Source organism: Dipodomys merriami, unplaced genomic scaffold, assembly GCF_024711535.1.
Source record: "Dipodomys merriami isolate MVZ:Mamm:240054 unplaced genomic scaffold, mDipMer1.0.p SCAF_332, whole genome shotgun sequence".
NCBI classification, from domain to species: Eukaryota; Metazoa; Chordata; class Mammalia; order Rodentia; family Heteromyidae; genus Dipodomys; species Dipodomys merriami.
In genome coordinates, this window is record NW_027204849.1 from 343,307 (window position 1) to 360,962 (window position 17,656).

At 39.9% G+C, this 17,656-nt stretch overlaps 1 long non-coding RNA gene across 2 annotated transcripts; it reads right to left on the minus strand.

Moving 5' to 3' along the window:
* Positions 1 to 342: 342 nt before the first annotated feature.
* LOC138842246 (uncharacterized) lies at positions 343 to 13,863 on the minus strand. Of its 2 annotated transcripts, none has more exons than XR_011376673.1 (5): positions 13,256 to 13,863; positions 9,718 to 9,843; positions 8,998 to 9,077; positions 624 to 863; positions 343 to 540 (listed from the first exon to the last, which is right to left on the minus strand). It is a non-coding gene; the product is annotated as an uncharacterized lncRNA (long non-coding RNA). The 2 variants fall into 2 exon arrangements; XR_011376674.1 differs by having other exon boundaries at positions 8,994 to 9,077.
* Positions 13,864 to 17,656: the final 3,793 nt, after the last annotated feature.

Consider the following 17,656-nt stretch of genomic DNA (forward strand, 5'->3'; position numbering starts at 1 on the left):
CTTAGACAAAACCCAGGTTTTGCCAATGGTGTTTTGCTTTTGTTTGTAATTTTTTGTTTGAGTCAGGTCTAGCTCTGCGGCCCAGCCTGTCCTTGAACTTATGATGTTCCTGCCTCAGCTTCTAAAATGCTAGAATAAGAGGTTCATGTTATTACATTCAGTCCCAATAGTGTTTTGATTTAATACCTCTCATTGGATTACTAAAATAAAAAGTTTCACTTTCTCCAAAGTTCCTCCCTATTAAAGACTAACCAAGAACTCAAGGTAGAAGACAACAAATTCTGATGAGCTGGCCCACACACACACACACACACACAAAGCTTCATACCCACTGTAAATTTATTGGTGTGGAATTGACCCAGGGTGCCAAACAAAGGAATTATTCCAGGATGCCTCCTCTTGAGGACTGAGTGCCAGCAGGAATAAAGGAGGACATCCCTGATGTTATCCAAAAGATGACTGGCACATCCGAAGCTCCATCTATTCATCCATCGATCCATCGATCCATCGATCCATCCATCGATCCATCCATCCATCCATCTTTGAATTAGAATTTAAAAGTGAGATCACTGTAACAGCTATGGACATTAATATGATTATTTGAATTTAAAATTGAAGTATACCTTTTTTTGTGTGTGTCAGTTGTGGGGCTTGAACTCTGGGCCTGGGCACTGTCCTCAGCTCTTCAGCTCAAGGCGAGCACTCTACCATTTGAGCCACAGTGCCACTTCCAGTTTTCTGAGTGGTTTCTTGGAGATGAGAGTCTCATGGACTTGCTGGCTTTGAACGATGGTCCTCAGATCTCAGCCTCCTGAGTAGCTAGGATTACAGGTGTGAGCCACCACTGCCCAGCTGAAGTGTACCTTTTTTTATAGAAAGGAAATCTGGCTGGGTTGATAGTTTTAAAATGAGAATTGGGTTTGCCAAGTTAGATGGCAAATATTAACTACAAATAGAATAATTTAAGTATACTTACTGTTCTAAGATCATGACCAGAAATATATTCAGGTAGATAAATATATATTTATATAAACATATAACATATATGTATATATAATTACATATAAATAAATAAATTTGAATATATTATATATAGATATATGTTGGTAATTAGACTTATAATTAATATTACTGGATATCAGTTAAAAGTTTTCTTTACAAAAAACAATTTAAGAGTACACACAAAAAACATTGAAGCTAACAGCTATAGGGACTTAAAAGGGGCTGGACAAGACAGTAACAATCTGAGGAGGTGTCTTAAAGGGGTAGGACTGAACTTTGTGTTAGAGAGTCTTGAGGTGATCCAGAAATGGAAAGGCAGGAAAAGGCTATTTAGTCATTCTTCAATGTCAGTAGTAAGTTCATGGACTTTAGAGTTGTATCAAATGTGTCTGATGAAGTCAGGGCAGCTTCACCTCATGACAAGAGCCAATGGAATGGCAAAGACAGTCTAGTCCAAAAATAGTTAAAAGCTTACTTGTTGGGAAATAAAGTGAGGGCAGATTGGACAGGCAAATGAACAATGAAGTGTGTGTGTGTGTGTGTGTGTGTGTGTGTGTGTGTGTGTGTGTGTGTGTGTGTGTGTGTGTGTGTGTGTGTGTGTGTAAACTCTTTGGCTATTGTAGCCAGCAGAGGACATCCAAAAGGAGGATAATATTTAGTGCCAAGGATCCTCAACATCACATCTATACCCTTAAAGTCTATAAAATCCTCATGTTAGACATTACTACTGCATCACACCTAGCCCCTAACTCCCCTTTACTTCCTAGCTAGGAGAATCCTGATTCTCTTTTAAGATATCTACCTCCCCTCATAAATCTAAGGGATTGCACCTGCAGCTCCTAGGACGGATCTTGTAGATCGAAAAACTAATAGGTAGATCTAAGCTAATTGAGGTCATTGTATCTCTGCTTCTAGTGATTGGTTTAAAAATGACCAGAGCAAGCAGAAATGGAAGTATTTTTATAGAATGAGACTCCTGAAGGGAATGAATTTCTTCATACTAAATATAATTTTAAGGGAAGGGAGGAGATTTTCTTTAGGGCACTGGCTATATATTAGGTAAAAGCAGAGTTTTTTTTAAATGTTAAGTCAGTGAGGTCAGTAAGAATCTTAATTTACTTCTCATACTTTGCTTAGACAAGATAATGCACTTAGTACTGCTTGGCTGCCTCTCAAAGAGCTTTTGACTTGGAGAAGGGATAGGACAGGCATTCTCAGCCAGGCTTATCAGTACCAGACAGTATTTAGACTACAGCCTCAATTGTGAGTGTGCCCTTTTGTGAAGCCTTTAAAGGCCGGATCTGCTTACAGGGCCATTAACTGTGGGGTCCCACAAGTCACCTTCCAGGGATAGCTGAATATACCTCCCTAAGTGCACATCAATCAGCAAGAGACACCACCTTAACCATTTCAAACCCAGGCATGTTTAGTAGATGTAGAAAGAATTATAACTATTGTGTGGGTAGGATCGTCGGAAGAACAGACTCAGAGGGATGGGATTTTCTGTTTATTCATTTGCTGATAAACTCAGTCTTTTGCAATATGGATTCTTTTTTTTTCTGTTTGTGCTGGTCCCAGGGCTTGAACTCAGGGCCTGGGCACTGTCCCTGAGCATTTTTTTCTTCTCAAGATTAGCATTCTACCACTTGAGCCAAGCTCTACTTCTGGCTTTTAGGTGGTTTATTGGAGATATGAGCCTCATGGACTTCCCTTCCGAGGCTGGCTTCAAACTACAATCCTTGGATCTCAGCCTCCTGATTAGCTAGATTTAGAGGCATCAGCACCGAACACCTGCTACTGCCATTCCTGATACCATTCAAACAGACAGTGATGGGGATTAGAGCTTAGTTCTGTCATTGAACTCTAGTTCATTTATTCAACATACCTACTTCTTTTATGTGCTAGTTACTCTTGGCTGTACAGTAGTGATCAAATAAAACCTCCACCTTCACAGAGCTTAACTTCTAGTGTAGACTTTAGATTCCAGATAAATATTAATATAAACTACACACACACACACACACACACACACACACACACACACACACACACACACACACACACACACACACACACACACTATTCCTGGATACTGAAGAAAAGAAGAAGTCTACCTAGTAGAACTGGAGGCTATTTATCATGGTCTGGGAAATGGATCTGGGATCTAGCCACTTAAGGCTCCTTCTCCATCTGAGAAGGACTAAAAGAGTTGGCTCTCCTAAATTCTGAACTCAGTTCTTTCATGGTACCCCAGTTCATTTATTTGACATATTTACTGAGGGCCTTCTATGTACTAGGAGCCCTTGTAATACTAATTACACTGTATTGAACAAAGGAAGCCCCTGCTTTCTTGGAGCTCACATTCTAGCACAGAAGGAATGCAATAGAAATTATGAGGATCACTTGAACTCTAAACACATGTCTCTTTGTCCATGGGGCTATAATCACTTTTAAAAATAGATAGTCTGAGCCAGGCACTAGTGACTGACACTTGTAACACTAACTACCGAGGACGCTGAGATCTGAGCTTCTAAGCTCAAAGCCAGTTCAGGCAGGAAAGACTGTGAGACTCTTATCTCCAAGTAATCATGAAAAGCTGGAAATAAAGATATGGCTCAAAGTGGTAGAATGATAACCTTGAACAACAACAACAAAAAAGCTCAGGGACAGTGCCCAGACCCTGAGCTCAGAGCCCAAGGACAAGCACTACACACACACACACACACACACACACACACACACACACACACACACACACACACACACACACACACACACACACACACACACACACACACACACACACACACACACACACGATGCATATATAGTCTATAGTCAGTTGTCACCTAGGATAGGACTTAGAATTTGCTGACAAAACTGGGGATCTTAACCCACTGGAAAGGTGGACACTTACCTACATGTTGTGATCTAGGGCCTCTGAAGGGATATTTTGGCCCACAGATTCTTTTCCTGAAAGTTTTTCTAGGGTGCTCCAAATGCCACTTCCACTTACTTATTAGGCTTGAAGCATAAGTTCATAAAAGTTCTATTCACAGGACATTTATTGTCAATAATTTTTTGGCTCTTTTAAGTCATCTACCAGTTGTGTTTATTAAGTAAGTCCAAATCACTTAATAGTAGTAATTTGGGCACAGTCTGACAGATGTCTCTGCATTCCCCTTGAAAATTACAAAATAGCCCACAGTGTCCCTATGAGTTCACTATGGAATGCTTAACATATGTTTGTCATTGTGAACTAAGTGCACAGAAAGGGCTATTACGATATAAATGGTCCTTAACAAGGATAACTCATTAACAACCCCAAGTGCCAGATGCATCCATCTGGTCTACCAGAGAGTGGGCTGAGCCTAAAGAGATGGGAAATTGGAAGATTAAGTTTTCAGGGAAGGAAATGAGGTAAAGGGCAGATTATCAAATGCTGTAGGAGGCAGAAAGGTCCATGTGAATGAAAGGTTTCTTTCCAAGAGGAGAAAGAGGAAGACACAGAGCCCTGCTCTGGGGCCCTTAAAGCCACAAGAAGGTAGGAAAAGGATGGGGAAGCCACAGGAAAAGGTAGAGATGAAGTGGATACAAGTTATCTATCTCCTGAAGGGCCTGCAGCCTGCTAGGTATTCAAAGTCAATGGGTTCTCCCCTTGCAAGGGGCTACAAGAAGGCTTGTTTACCCTCTTTAATTCAATTAGCATCCCCAATGTTGGTTATGTCATTGGTCTCTACTCCTATGTGTACTTCCAGGACAGAGAGAACTGACCATGATGGCATCTCCCTCACTTTGTTCCCATCAACAGTCATTTACCAGGCTCCATTCTGAACCACGTTTTTAGATGATGTGGATGAGTGAAGAATAATCCTGCCTTTATAAGCTTAGGATTCCAACACCTACTAGGAAGACCAATGGATCCTTCCTGTCACTTTTCTTCTTGGCTGGGGGATCTTTGGGTTCATCAGGCTTTAAGGGACTATAGGACTCTTCACGAGCTCCATTCCACATATTGTCTTTGTACCCTAACAATTCTTTCCCTTTTTTCCCTTGACTCAGAGAAACTGAGTGGGAACTAGCAAATTCTAAAGACTAAAATAATAATGATTATCAGATGTATCCAATGTTTATATATCTCTGAGCCAGATTTATAAGATAATCTTCACATATGTCTAAGAAAAATACTGCCAAATATAGTTACATTCTCAAATTAAAGATATTTCTTATTTTCTTAAAACGTGTTAAAATATGGGAGACAAAGTATATCAGAATGGATAAAATAATAGTAACAGTGAGGATGCATCTATGATGGTTAGGCACAATTAATGTTAACTCACTTTACTCCTATTTTCTATACTGGCTCCTAGCAGCCAATTACTAGTGTGAATTTCACTATATCACCCATAAGAGTAACTTCATTTTTTAAGTTTTCTCAATAAGCTTAAAGTAAGAGGTAATCTCAGGAAGCAGGTAGGAAGAAACAAGAAGGAAAAAGTTAATGAAGTGTCTACAGACTAAAGTCTGTAGGGACCACTGAAGCGTAAAGGACAGCTTCTATTCATAGGATAAAAGGTTTGGGCATTTGTCCAATGGGTTTTATTCTCCTTGGATTGAGAGTTGACCTGAGGCTTTACTATCTCTTTCTGGTTGAACCTGGAAGAGGTATGGGGGCTGAATGAGCTTCTGCAAGCTTGGAGAAAGTTCTGAGATGGACAATAAAGCCAAGATATACTACACACAAGGTGAGATGGAGAAGAGGTAACAAAGAGGGACAAGAGCCATACCCATGAGAAAACACAGATGTGTCTGAGTTGTCTTTTTGTGCTCAGACTGGTGATTGATACACTTATCACTTGACCAAATCTAAACTTGTTCAGAGACATCATATGAAATGGTCCTGAGATGATAAGGAGAGAGGTCTGCCCTGCCCTGGGCATCCATCACCTGACTGTGACCTCATGATACAGCCTGCACCAGAAATGGCAATTCAAACCTCCTGATTTCCTGGTCCACAGAAACTCTGAGAAGTAATAAAGTAGTTTATCTTTTCAAGCCACTAAATTTTGCTATCCACTATGGTTCAATCTCCCAGGTCCACTCTAACCATAGACAGAAAATAATTAAGTGGCTCTAGCCTACATCTGGATTCAAAGCTACTTGGGAGAAGAACTGTATGTCATCTCTGAAGTAGTGAGAGTCTCCAGGAAGAGAACTTGGTATACTTCATTCTAGAAATCTGATGGAAGAGCCAAACATGGGACATAGAAACAAACTGTGGTTCAATGAAGGAAAATAATCTACTACATTAAGGAAGAGTTAATGTAGGGGCAGGCGTAATTTAGATGGGAGGAGAGTCTTGGAAGGGCCCCCGTGAAACTGACAATTGGGTTCAGACTGGAAACATGAGAAAGCGTTCAGATTAGGAAATGCAATTTAGGTCAAAGAAACAACACTTGTGGAGGTTCTGAGGCCAGAAAGAACTTGCTAAGTTTGTCCAGGCTTGCTCCAAGCCATAGATATGGTCCATTTGTCTCTTGCCCCATTTGACCTAATACTCCTCTCACAGGCTCATCTCATGGTACCGGTAGATACCCAAAAGGCAAGTCTAACTATGTACATATATGACAAGCCTCTGCTTATCATGCCTGTTATTATGGTTTGTAGATGGTCTATGTGCTAAGAAGCTTGGTCCTCAAGGTAATGGTGCTAAGAGGTTGTAGGACCTTTAAGAGTTGCTGTCAAGTGAGAGATGGTTAGGTAATAACTGTACTGGTTAATACTGGTAAGGAAGAATGGGTTAGGTTTTTCAGGAATGTAGAGCTCTGGCTTAGCAAGTGCAAGAATATGAATTCAACCCCAGTATTGTAAAAAAAAAAAAAAAAAAAAAAAGCCCGACCTTCCCAGGTTTCTTGCCTTTCCTTTCATTGCATAATGATAGCTGCCCTGAGCCTCTCATTAAAAACTGATGCTGAGAAGTAGAGCTGTGGCTGAAGTAGTAGAGTGCCAGACTTGAGCAGAAAACCTAAGCAAGAGGGCAGGGCTCTGAGTTAAAGCTTCACTGTTGGAACAACAGCAACCCCCCACCCCCATGTTGGTGCCATGCCTTGGGACCTTCAGAAATGTAAGTTAAATAATTTGTTTTATTTGTTTTAATAAAGTACCCTGTTTGGGGTACAGTATTCTGTTACAGCAGCACAAACAGATTAACTCCTACTAGCAAGTCACACAGACAAAGCCATCTTCAACATGACCTACATGAAGATGACGAAATGGGGTATGTAAAGTCGTTTTGGAGGGACAATCTTCTGCATCTGTTGAGTTTACTAATTGTAATTTGTTACCCAAGTTTTATCTATGCTATTGCCTTTGTAGTTGCATGAACCCACTAACTGTTCCCTTGGTCTTCCCCGCTGGTTTATACTTCCTTGACCTTTCCCTCTAAGCATTCACATTAGCTCATACCAATGCCTTGTTCCAGTCTTTATCTTACTTGCCCCATTCCATTGTACCTGAATGCCAGTGCAGGATGTATCCAGCTATGGCAAGAAAATCTAAACAAAATGTAGGATGCTGGCAAAAACAATTTCATGGAGATAAAGTAAAATCATCTAGGCTGATTAAAACGCTGAGGAAGAATTGAATTGGAACAGGATAATAAAGCTCACTGATGGGGAATGCCATGAAAATTAGCTAGTCAGTATTCATGGTTTGAATGAGAAAGAAAAAATATTGATTTACATATAATATCTCTGTGTATTTTCCAAAGTCCTCTTCAACTAATATATAACAGGAGATGGTGAATTCAAGTGTTACATTTAAGGCCCATCTATTTTGGCTTTACTTTTTTTTTTCCAATCAAAGAATAACAAAGATCAGCAATGGCAAAGATAGCAACACTTCTCTTGGCAGAGACAGAGACAGAGAATGAGAGACAGAGAGACTGACAGAGACAGAGAGACAGAGACAAAGAGAGACAGAGACAGAGAGAGAGCCAGAGAGAGCTGGCTCTGGACCTAGACATTTAAAAGAAGTTTAGATTATAAAACACCATAGCATTCATAAAGAATGGTTCATTAGGTTTTTGATGAGAAACTTTAACGGGCATCTGTTTCCCTTGCTTCTGTTCTTGCCCTACCCCCACTCCCATTAGAGACCATTGTAGAGTAAATTATGGCCTGTTCTCAAGCCTGATTAATCAGGGTCTGTTTGCATTGGTTGCCCTTTTCCTCCTGCCAACAGTACTCCTCTACTTTGCAGTTTCTAGGCTGCAAAAGTACAAAAGTAGAAAGTACAAAAGCAGAAACAAGAGGAGAAACTTGAGCTCATTCACTGTGCCCATTCCTCAGCATAGGCTTGGGAGAACTGCTCTGTCACTGTGGTTCTGTGCTATCTCGGTGCTTAGGGATAAAATCTCCTCCACATGCTTGCTATGTCACAGGTAGCTGAAAGGGCTTTGAAGTGGGTTTTAGCTCTTTTCAGTTGGTGATACAGTGGAATGATAATGGTCAGAATCACAAAATGGACACGTGCAGGGACGTGGTGCTAGATCATGAGCAAAGTTCTGCAGGCAGATTTTCTCACTTCAGCCCTACTTTAGAGGTGAATTTCCAAGGGCTTTAAGTAGAGGTTAAGAAAGTTGCCCAAGGTCACACTTCAGAGCAGCTTGCTTGTTCCTCAGTGCAAATAGCTGGCCCAACAACTCTTTCTTTTCACTGAACACATCCTCCTTCAGAGGAACAGAAGTTTGTGGGTTCTAGCACACTCTTTATTCCCCAATTTTGTGTAGGGATGCTCCAGGGCTTCCATCCAACCCTCTTCCCACCTGCTTGCTTCAGAGCTGCCTATGTAACACAGCCATGAATTTGGTCTTGGGTACTGTTCCTGGTGCTCGGAGAGCAGCTACCGAGCCATTGAGGTGATTGAGCAGTCATTCAGACACTGGCTTTGAACCCAGACTGCCTGGGCTCTGCTTCAGATTCTATACTTACCCACCTCTGGGACATTGGGAATCACATCATTTCTGTAAGCCTCAATCTCTTGAGCTTTATAATTGTGTCCATTGCCTAGAGCTGCTGTGAAGGCCAAAAGAGATAGTTCATGTAGAGGACTATCAAACATGGGGCAAATTCTCATTTAATACAATCTATTATTATTTATGACTATGTGTTTGTCACTGCTATTGGATGAAAGGTGTGTGAAAAGAGCTTGGATTAATCTGGATTGATTAATAATGGTCTTTGGAACTCTAGTCTGGGGTTGACTACACTACCAATTTGCAAGCATATTACAGATTAGATTCTGATGCACTGACCAGGGCACCTTGCCACCCACCATCTGTAGAACACAAAGGTGTTTTATGTTAGGAGAGATTGACTCCTAAGAGTCAAAAGACTTTGGGCAAATTACTGAGATGAGCTAAGTATATTGGAGAGAATAGGAAGGGTGCTCATTTCCTGTAGTAAAGTTGAGTCTAGGAAGGTTCCTGTTTACCCTTCGCTGGTACCAGAAGGGTGGGCATTAAAAGAGTTTCTTAAAGGAACCAGGGGAAAGGGAATCCATTTCCTGGAAGAGCATTCACAAGGCATCAGCCATCAGACTGTGTGCTTCAGTTGTTGGTGTGGCTGCATTGAGAAGGTTGAACTCTACCTCAGTTACAGAAGGATATTCTCTGCTCCTAGCTATGGTAGACCCTGGCCAGGCTAAATGACATACCTGTTGGGGATATCTTTTGATATCAAGGAGTGCTGGATCCAATCTCAGGCTCCTCTGTTCTACCAGTCTATGTGATTTAAGAGCATTCTCTCACCCCGTTTTGAAAATCACAGTTGAGAGTAGCACCTGCTTCACAAATTTGTGAAAATAAGTATAAATTATTCTTTTAGTACAGTTTCTGGTGCTCACTAAATACTCAAATCATTGTAATTTTTATTTCAGTTATTTCCCAAAGTTGCAAGGTTTAAGTTGAAGAGACTTTTAGGAACTTAGAGGAACCTGGAAAAGGAGCAGAGTGGGTAGGGAAAGAATCCCTACCTAGTCACCCTGCTAATAGCTATAGTTCCTGCAATTAAATAAAGCAAGTGGCTAGAAATGAAAGGAGATCTCTAAACCATAGCTCTGTAGATTTTTCTCCTTCCCTCCTTTCTTCCTTCCTTCCTACCTTCCTTCTCTCCCTCCCTCCTTCCTTCCTTCTTTCCTCTTTCTCTTTCTTTTCCTTTTTTTTCTTGTGCTGTGCTGGGGCTTGAACTCAGAGCATTATGCTCTTTCTCAGCATTGTTGCTCACAGCTGGTGCTCTACCACTTGAGCAATGCTTCCAGTTACAATCTTTTGCAGGTTAATTGGACAGAACTCTTTTGAATTTGTCTGCCCATGTTAGCTTCAAACTAAAATCTTTAGATCTCAGTCTTCTGAGTATATAGGATCATAGGTATGAGCCACCAGTGCTCTGCACTAGGTGGGCTTCTAATATAGACACATGGCTAGAAGAGCTTTGTAAAATTCTAGGTTGTACTAATATCTATTCACTACCAAATAAAAAAATTCTTTCCTCTGTTTATGTGTGAGTGTGTGTATGTACCACATACACACATAGCTATACCTACATATCTATATATCATTAGAGTATATGTTCCCTTTGGTGGATATATGCTCTCAAACCTAATGAAATACAGATAATGGTCCTTACAACTCAGAAATAGTGACAAACAACTGTTCTCTATTGAACTCTGGATTGTAGCATTATTGCACTAAAAACAAGATAATTCTAATGGAAAAAGATAATCCAATGCATTTAATAATTTGCATGATAGTTGTTGGTGCTATGTGGCTGTGAAGCTATTTACAAAAACTGCATGCTTCAAAAATCTCTCTTGGTTAATCATATTTTCAGTTGTTCTCTTTGCTAGTTGTTCCCTCTTTTTATGCTCAGTATCGCTCTCTATACATTTCTCACATCCAATTGAGTTATGACTCTGTTATATGGCTCCTCTTCTTTCTCTTCTGAGGATCATTATTGTTGCCAAGATCCCAGTGGTCCTTGAGTTTTGGCAGCCCTTCTAAAAGCAGTTTTCTGTAGGCTGGAGGGCTTAAGTTTGCAAAAATTGAATTTAATGTTAGCCAGAGTGGGCATTATGTTGTGAATTACAGGGGAAAAGGGGAATGGGTCACAAAGGACAGTTTACACTTCTAGCTTCCTGTGTTTGGCAGACTTGGGGGGGATTAACATCAACATAAGAGGATGGAAAGGGAGATGCTGGCCAGGAAATGCATTGTCTCTAAAGACTCAGGAGCCTTGCAAAGAGCATAGGAAGAGATGAATGTCTAATCTTTTAGTTTTCTCATGTATAGAGTGAGGACAACATCTCTACCACAGCAGTGTTGCCAGAATAAGATGAGTAAAGCACCTCTCACAATGACTAATACCTGGTAGATGCCATGGAATAGCACCCATTGTTTAATGTAAACATAAGCCCCTCACTGGAAACTACCGCAGGGAAAAAACCATAAAATGATTTAGATTTATTATCTTGGTGAGAGAAAAAGCACTATATCTTTTGAGTTGAATTTTCATTGTTCTGAACACTTCTACCATCAAATTAAACATTAGTGAATAGATTTTTAATTGATAAAGACAGTAAGTAAAATGGCAATACATTTCAGCTTGCTTAGTGTAATATTTTGGAAATTGTCATTATCCTCTCTTATTGTTTTTATCAGTGAGTCAGTTTTGAACTGAAAAAAAATTTAATGTCTTTGCTTTGTTTAAATGAGTAGTTCTTAAACATGTGTATGTCTCAGTCAGGTGCCAGTGGCTCACACCTGTAATCCTAGCTACTCAGGAGACTGAGATCTGAGGATCGCCATTCAAAGCCAGCCCGAGCAAGAAAGTGTGTAAAACTCTTATCTCCAATAAACCACCAGAAAACCGGAAGTGGCGCTGTAGCTCAAGTGGTAAAGTGCTAGCCTTGAGCTAAAGAACTGAGGGACAGCGCTCAGGCCCAGAGTTCAAGCCCCATGACCAACAACAACAACAACAACAAAATAATAATAACGGTCTCCTAGAAGCTGTGAGCCTGTAATCCTAGCTACTCTAGAGGCTGAGATCTGAGGATTGTGGTTTTAAGCCAGCCTGGGCAGGAAGGCTCTCCAACTAACTCTCTGAAAAGCCAGAAGTAGAGCTGTGGATCAAGTGGTAGAGCACTAGCCTTTAGCAAAACAAAACAACCCAAAAAACAAAATACAAAAAACAAAAACAAAACCCAACTCAGTGCTGAGGCCCTGAGTTCAAGCCCCAGGATGAATACACACGAACAGAAAGAAAGACAAGAAGAAAGAGAGAGAGAGAGAGAGAGAGAGAGAGAGAGAGAGAGAGAGAGAGAGAGAGAGAGAGAGGAAGAAAGAAGCAAGGAAGAATGAAAGAAAGAAAGAAAGAAAGAAGGAAGGAAAGAAAGAGAAAGAGAGAAGAAGAAAAGAAGGAAGGAAGGAAGGAAAAAAGGAAAAAAGGAAGGAAGGAAGGAAAGAAGGAAAGAAGGGAGGAAGGGAGGGAGAGAGAAAAAAAGAGGAAAAAGAGACAGAAAGATCCACAATTCTGGGGAGATGGGAAGGGATGGTAAGGGGAAACGAGGAGGCAACAATGCTTGATAAGAAATGTACTTGTTATCTTGCTCATGTAATTGTAACCCCTCTGTACAGTATTTTCACAATTAAAAAAAGGGGAAAAAAAGAAAAAAAGGTTACCATTTTCACAAGAAAAAAAAAAGATCCACAATTCTTCAACCATGTGACACCTGTCAATTAAGCTAACACTGATTTATCTGTTCCTTCACTATGGTGCTAGTGGGGCAGAAAGATCCCCACTGGGCTTGATGAACTTTATAGGTACTTTTAGCTTATAGCCCTTTTATGTCAACAGTAGCACTTTTTCTACCACAAGCAATGTTGCCAATACAGAAGAATAAAGGGCCACTAACTATTTGGGTACATACTAAACACTGGGTATCTATTAAACATGATTAGGTGGTTGAGATTTGAAGCTAGGTAGGTAATGAACAAGACCTAGCTCTGCCACTTTTTAATTGAGCAGTCTTCTACATTCTGTCTGTAAAATAGGTCCAAGGTTACTTTGTTGCTATGTTTAAGGAAGGTAATGTTCATAAACAACAGATAATGTTACGAATTTTTCCAAGAGGACATAAAACCCTAACAATATCCCTAAGATGGTCGTGCCACAATCCTATGCTCATTAGAACTCACTTGAAAGTGTGAGCACAATACGTGTCCTTTTCCTCCGTGGTGAGGCCTAGCTCAATCCAGAGAATTTTCAAAGGAAAGTCTTTCAAGGTGTTGTTTAGCCTTTTCTAGAAAATTCAGGTTAAGGAGCTTTGTAATCTAAAATACAATAGAAAGAAAATAGTTACATCAAATACCTGACAATGGAATTGTGCATAGTCTTCAAGCTGAACCAGTAAGTTGGGGTTTGGCTTAGTTATTGAGACCTGAAAATGGCCTTTTTCTTTAGCGTATTATGATGTAAGAGATACAACAGATCTTAGAGAACATCTGATTTAATATTTTTATTTTACAGATGAAAAGTCTGACAGTCTAAGATGGTAAGTGGATAATATTCCTGAGGGTGTACAACCAAAGATTTAATTTCTACTGGATTTGCTATCCAAATACTCTCTAAAAAGAATGGCTTATGAACTCTTCTAAAACCACCATAGCTTTAGTTCCCTGCAACATGTAATTGGATTATATCCAAACACCCTATATGAAAGACAAATTCATTTACTTTCCTAGAGTTACCTAAGGAAATGGGTTTATCCCAAAGCATTCATCAGGAAAGTGCGCAAGAAAAGTTACTTATTTTATAACTGCATGACAGAAATTGCTTTATAACCATACCATGCAATTGACAAATGTGCACTCTGAAAAATTGATTATGGTTACAATCTATGTTCTAGAATATGAGAGCTTCAGTTGCCCTGTATTTTTTCCTGTTTAGAAGCAAACACTGGGCTGTTTTCTGAGAAAAAAAAAATTTGACCTCCTCTTCAATACCTCTTTTTGCAGAGATAGAATGCCTTTTCATATAGATTTTAGTTGTTTCTGGTAAAAAGAATTTCTGCTCATTGTCTACATGATTAAAGCATGGGGATTTGTACATTGTATACTCATCAAAAATCTTAACCTTAAATTTTTGACTACCAAATTCTGATGGAAAGCTTTGTTATGAGTGATATATTTGGAACTTTGCTTGAAAAGTTCACCATTCACCCATTACTTTAGAAATTATAGGAATGATAGAAATAGTTTTATGGCAGTGGCAAGGTTATGCTCACATCAAATAGCTCATCAACTTCCACAGAACCTTTTGGCTTGTTAAATTGCAATGTCCTACAGCAGGGGCCCAAGAATTTGCATTTTAAAAATAAATTCCTAGGTGATAATGATGTCCTGTAAATAATTTTTAGATGATTTCTTGCTACCAACATAGTAGAAGACATTCTGATCTGTACTTCTTAAATGGAGAAACAGAAATTGAGGTTATGTGACGTATTCAATACATAGCTAAGAGAGTAGAGCTGGGATTTAAGCACTTGCTCCTTTGATTCTAAAGTCTACAGTCTTTTAAAAAATATTTTTCTTGTTATAAAGGTGATGTACAGAAGGGTTATAATTACATAAGTCAGGTAATGAGTACATTTCTTTTTGGTCAATGTTACCTCTCTTCTCTTTGTTTTTCCCTTCCTTTCCCACCCACAAGTTGTATAGTTCATTTTCAAGTATCTAATGAGTATTGTTGCTGCATTTGTTCATCCTTTGAACCTCCATTTCTGTGTCTACAGTTTTTTTTTTTTGGTGGTCATGGGGGTTGAACTCTGTGCCTGGGTGCTGTCCCTGAGTTCTTTTGCTCAAGGTGTGTGCTCTACCCCTTTGAGCCACAGCATCATTTTTGGTTTTCTGGTGATAATTGGAGGTAAGAGTCTCATGGGCGTCTCACAGACTATCCTGCCTGGGCAGGCTTTGAACTGTGATCCTCAGATCTAGGATTACAGGTGTGAGTCAGCCACGCCCATTTGTTTGTAAGTAAGAGTGCTTGTGCTTAGAGAGCTGTGCTGAGGCCTTGGTTGAGCATATTATAGAAGAAATAGCTCTCATCATACCTTATTGCTCTGATTTCCACAATCTGAGGCAGCAGTGAACAGGCCTTGGGGGCTGTATACAGTATTCAAGGAGGTGGGGAAAGGGAGTTGGAGGTCAGCAACAGCACAGGGTCTGTCACAATGACACTGCTTAGGTTGTGGCTTTCTATTATTTGTATCAGCAAGTCTGGTAATCCAGGTAAGATTTTGAGCTTTGATAAGCAACACTATTTTCTCCAATTAAACTACATAAATCAGCCAACTATAGCTACCTTGTATAGAATGTTACATTAGAGGCCATTGTTGACCTTCCCACTTTATCAACTTTCAGCCAATTAAAACTCTCACTTCACTGCAGTAGCTACACAAGGTTTCTAGGCAACTTGAGGCAAGGGTGTGAGATGGGGTGGAGGGCCCTTCTCCATGAGCTGGTGTCAGACAGAATTGATTAGTGGACACAAACCAGTGTCTCTGGAGATTCTGAGAAATGTATAGGGGAGGGCTAAGTTCTGCTTTCTGATGATCTGGTATCAGAAAGGAATCAGGCAGGCTCAGTCATTCAATTTCAGGGCACTAATGTAGATTGTGTGTTCATTTATATTGTCTGATGGAACTCTGAATGAAGCTGTCATGTAAAATGTAATTCTTGAGTGAGGGCAAAAACTCTGGCCTCTTCACTCTGGCTTGCTGCTCAATGGTGTCCTCTGTGCCCTCTGTAGTCTCTTGTGAGTGGATCTCTGCCTTGCGGCCAGCATTCATCTCTATGTAAATGGTCAATTTGAAGTTTGGTCACATTTCCTTCTGTCTTCTAGAAGTGAGTCATATTTGACATTCACAAATAGCAACTTAGCAGAATCTTCTGCTGTATACTTATATTTTAATCTTTGTTTTTGTAAATTTACCTTTCTCCTTTTAGGTGGTAAATGTTTTCCTACATAGCATTTTGGGAAGGGAGAGGGAGATGGTAGAAAGAAGAGAAAAGGAGAAGAGGAAGAAAATTTATTCTAATGAAAACATCTATACTGAAAAGTTAAACAGAAATATATAACAATAGTGACTGAGGACTATAAAATTAACCAGTCAACGGGAAGACAACAGAGCTTCTAAGTAGGTATGTTTTATCTATATTGATATTCCAAATCAATGCCAGAGTTTCTTAGGGCAAATACACATCTTAGAACCAAAGCTGAATCAGTAGTAATTATCTTATAGAAATTAGAATGATTCAGGCTGCTACAGGGCCTGCTGCAACTTAGTTTTAGGTGTACTGTGCTAGGTGGTAGGGGACACAAAGTCCCTTTTTTTTAGCTTGGCTAAGGTGGCATATACTAGCAGTTCAAGGCAATATGTCAGTTCTGTGTGAATATGATTTAAGGGAGCTTGGAGTATCTTCATAGAGAGGGGAGTGTTTTACAGCTTAAGACAACTGAGTGGATCTTCAGGTGGAGCGGACTAGAAACTAAAGACAAAAGGCAAGCAGGCATTCAATTACACATTGTTGGGAACTGCTAGTTTCAGAAAATTTCACTAGGAAGTCAGACTTCTACTTTGTGCATCTGACTGAAAAAAGTTGCTCCAAGTCATTTGTCATTTTCATAAACCTTAAGCCTCCTGTAGACACAAAGGTCACTTGTCTTCATAAACCTTAAGCCTCCTGTAGACACGTCTTTTCTTAGAACTTCCTGTCATTCTTACCACTCTTTTTGGTGGCACTGGGCTTCATACTTGCTTGGCAAGTGCTCTACCACTTGGGCCACCCCTACCCCAAACAGTAATCACTAGAAACTTATTACTGGCTGAGTAGTTTGGGTGTATAAAGCAAACCAGATGCTCATTTCAATTTACTGGGGTTTATCCAAATGTTAAAGTGGGTAGATCTCTGAGGCTTTGCTGTGTACTGCAACTATATAATCCTGGGAAATTTACCTTTTTGGAAACATTGTTGAGCAATTTAGCATTCACAATACTTCTCTTGTTTATTTTTCAGCATAAACAAAGCAACTGTGCATTTTTCTGGAGATGCTACTGGGACTTGGCTAATTAAAGTTACCTTTATTGAGCCAATCTTCTTTGGTCAGGTTCTCATAGGTAGAAGTTAGTTCCAACTCAGAAGTCCAAAACCTAAAGGCCAACTATAGCTGAGGGTGGGTAGTTGTAGTTGGAAAAGAAGTCTGGTATGCGGATACTCTCCCTCCCCCTCTTAAAATAAAATACCGCCACTCTGCCAATAGTCCTATAAAACCATGTTAGTGTTCAAATCTTCATCACTGAAATCTGTCCATTTACTGTGATGGCTTTCAAGATTTTTATTTAGCTATCACTGATATTTACTCCAGAGGCTGACAATAACAACTGCTCAAATCAATCATTTGGCAATCCTAACATAGGTACAGGTGGTCTGTCATGTGGCTGAGCCTGTCAATAAAACCAGGTGATTTAATTGTGATTACTTTGCATACCATGGGCATGCTCCCTAAAACCATCAATGTTTGCTCTGCCTCAAAACTAA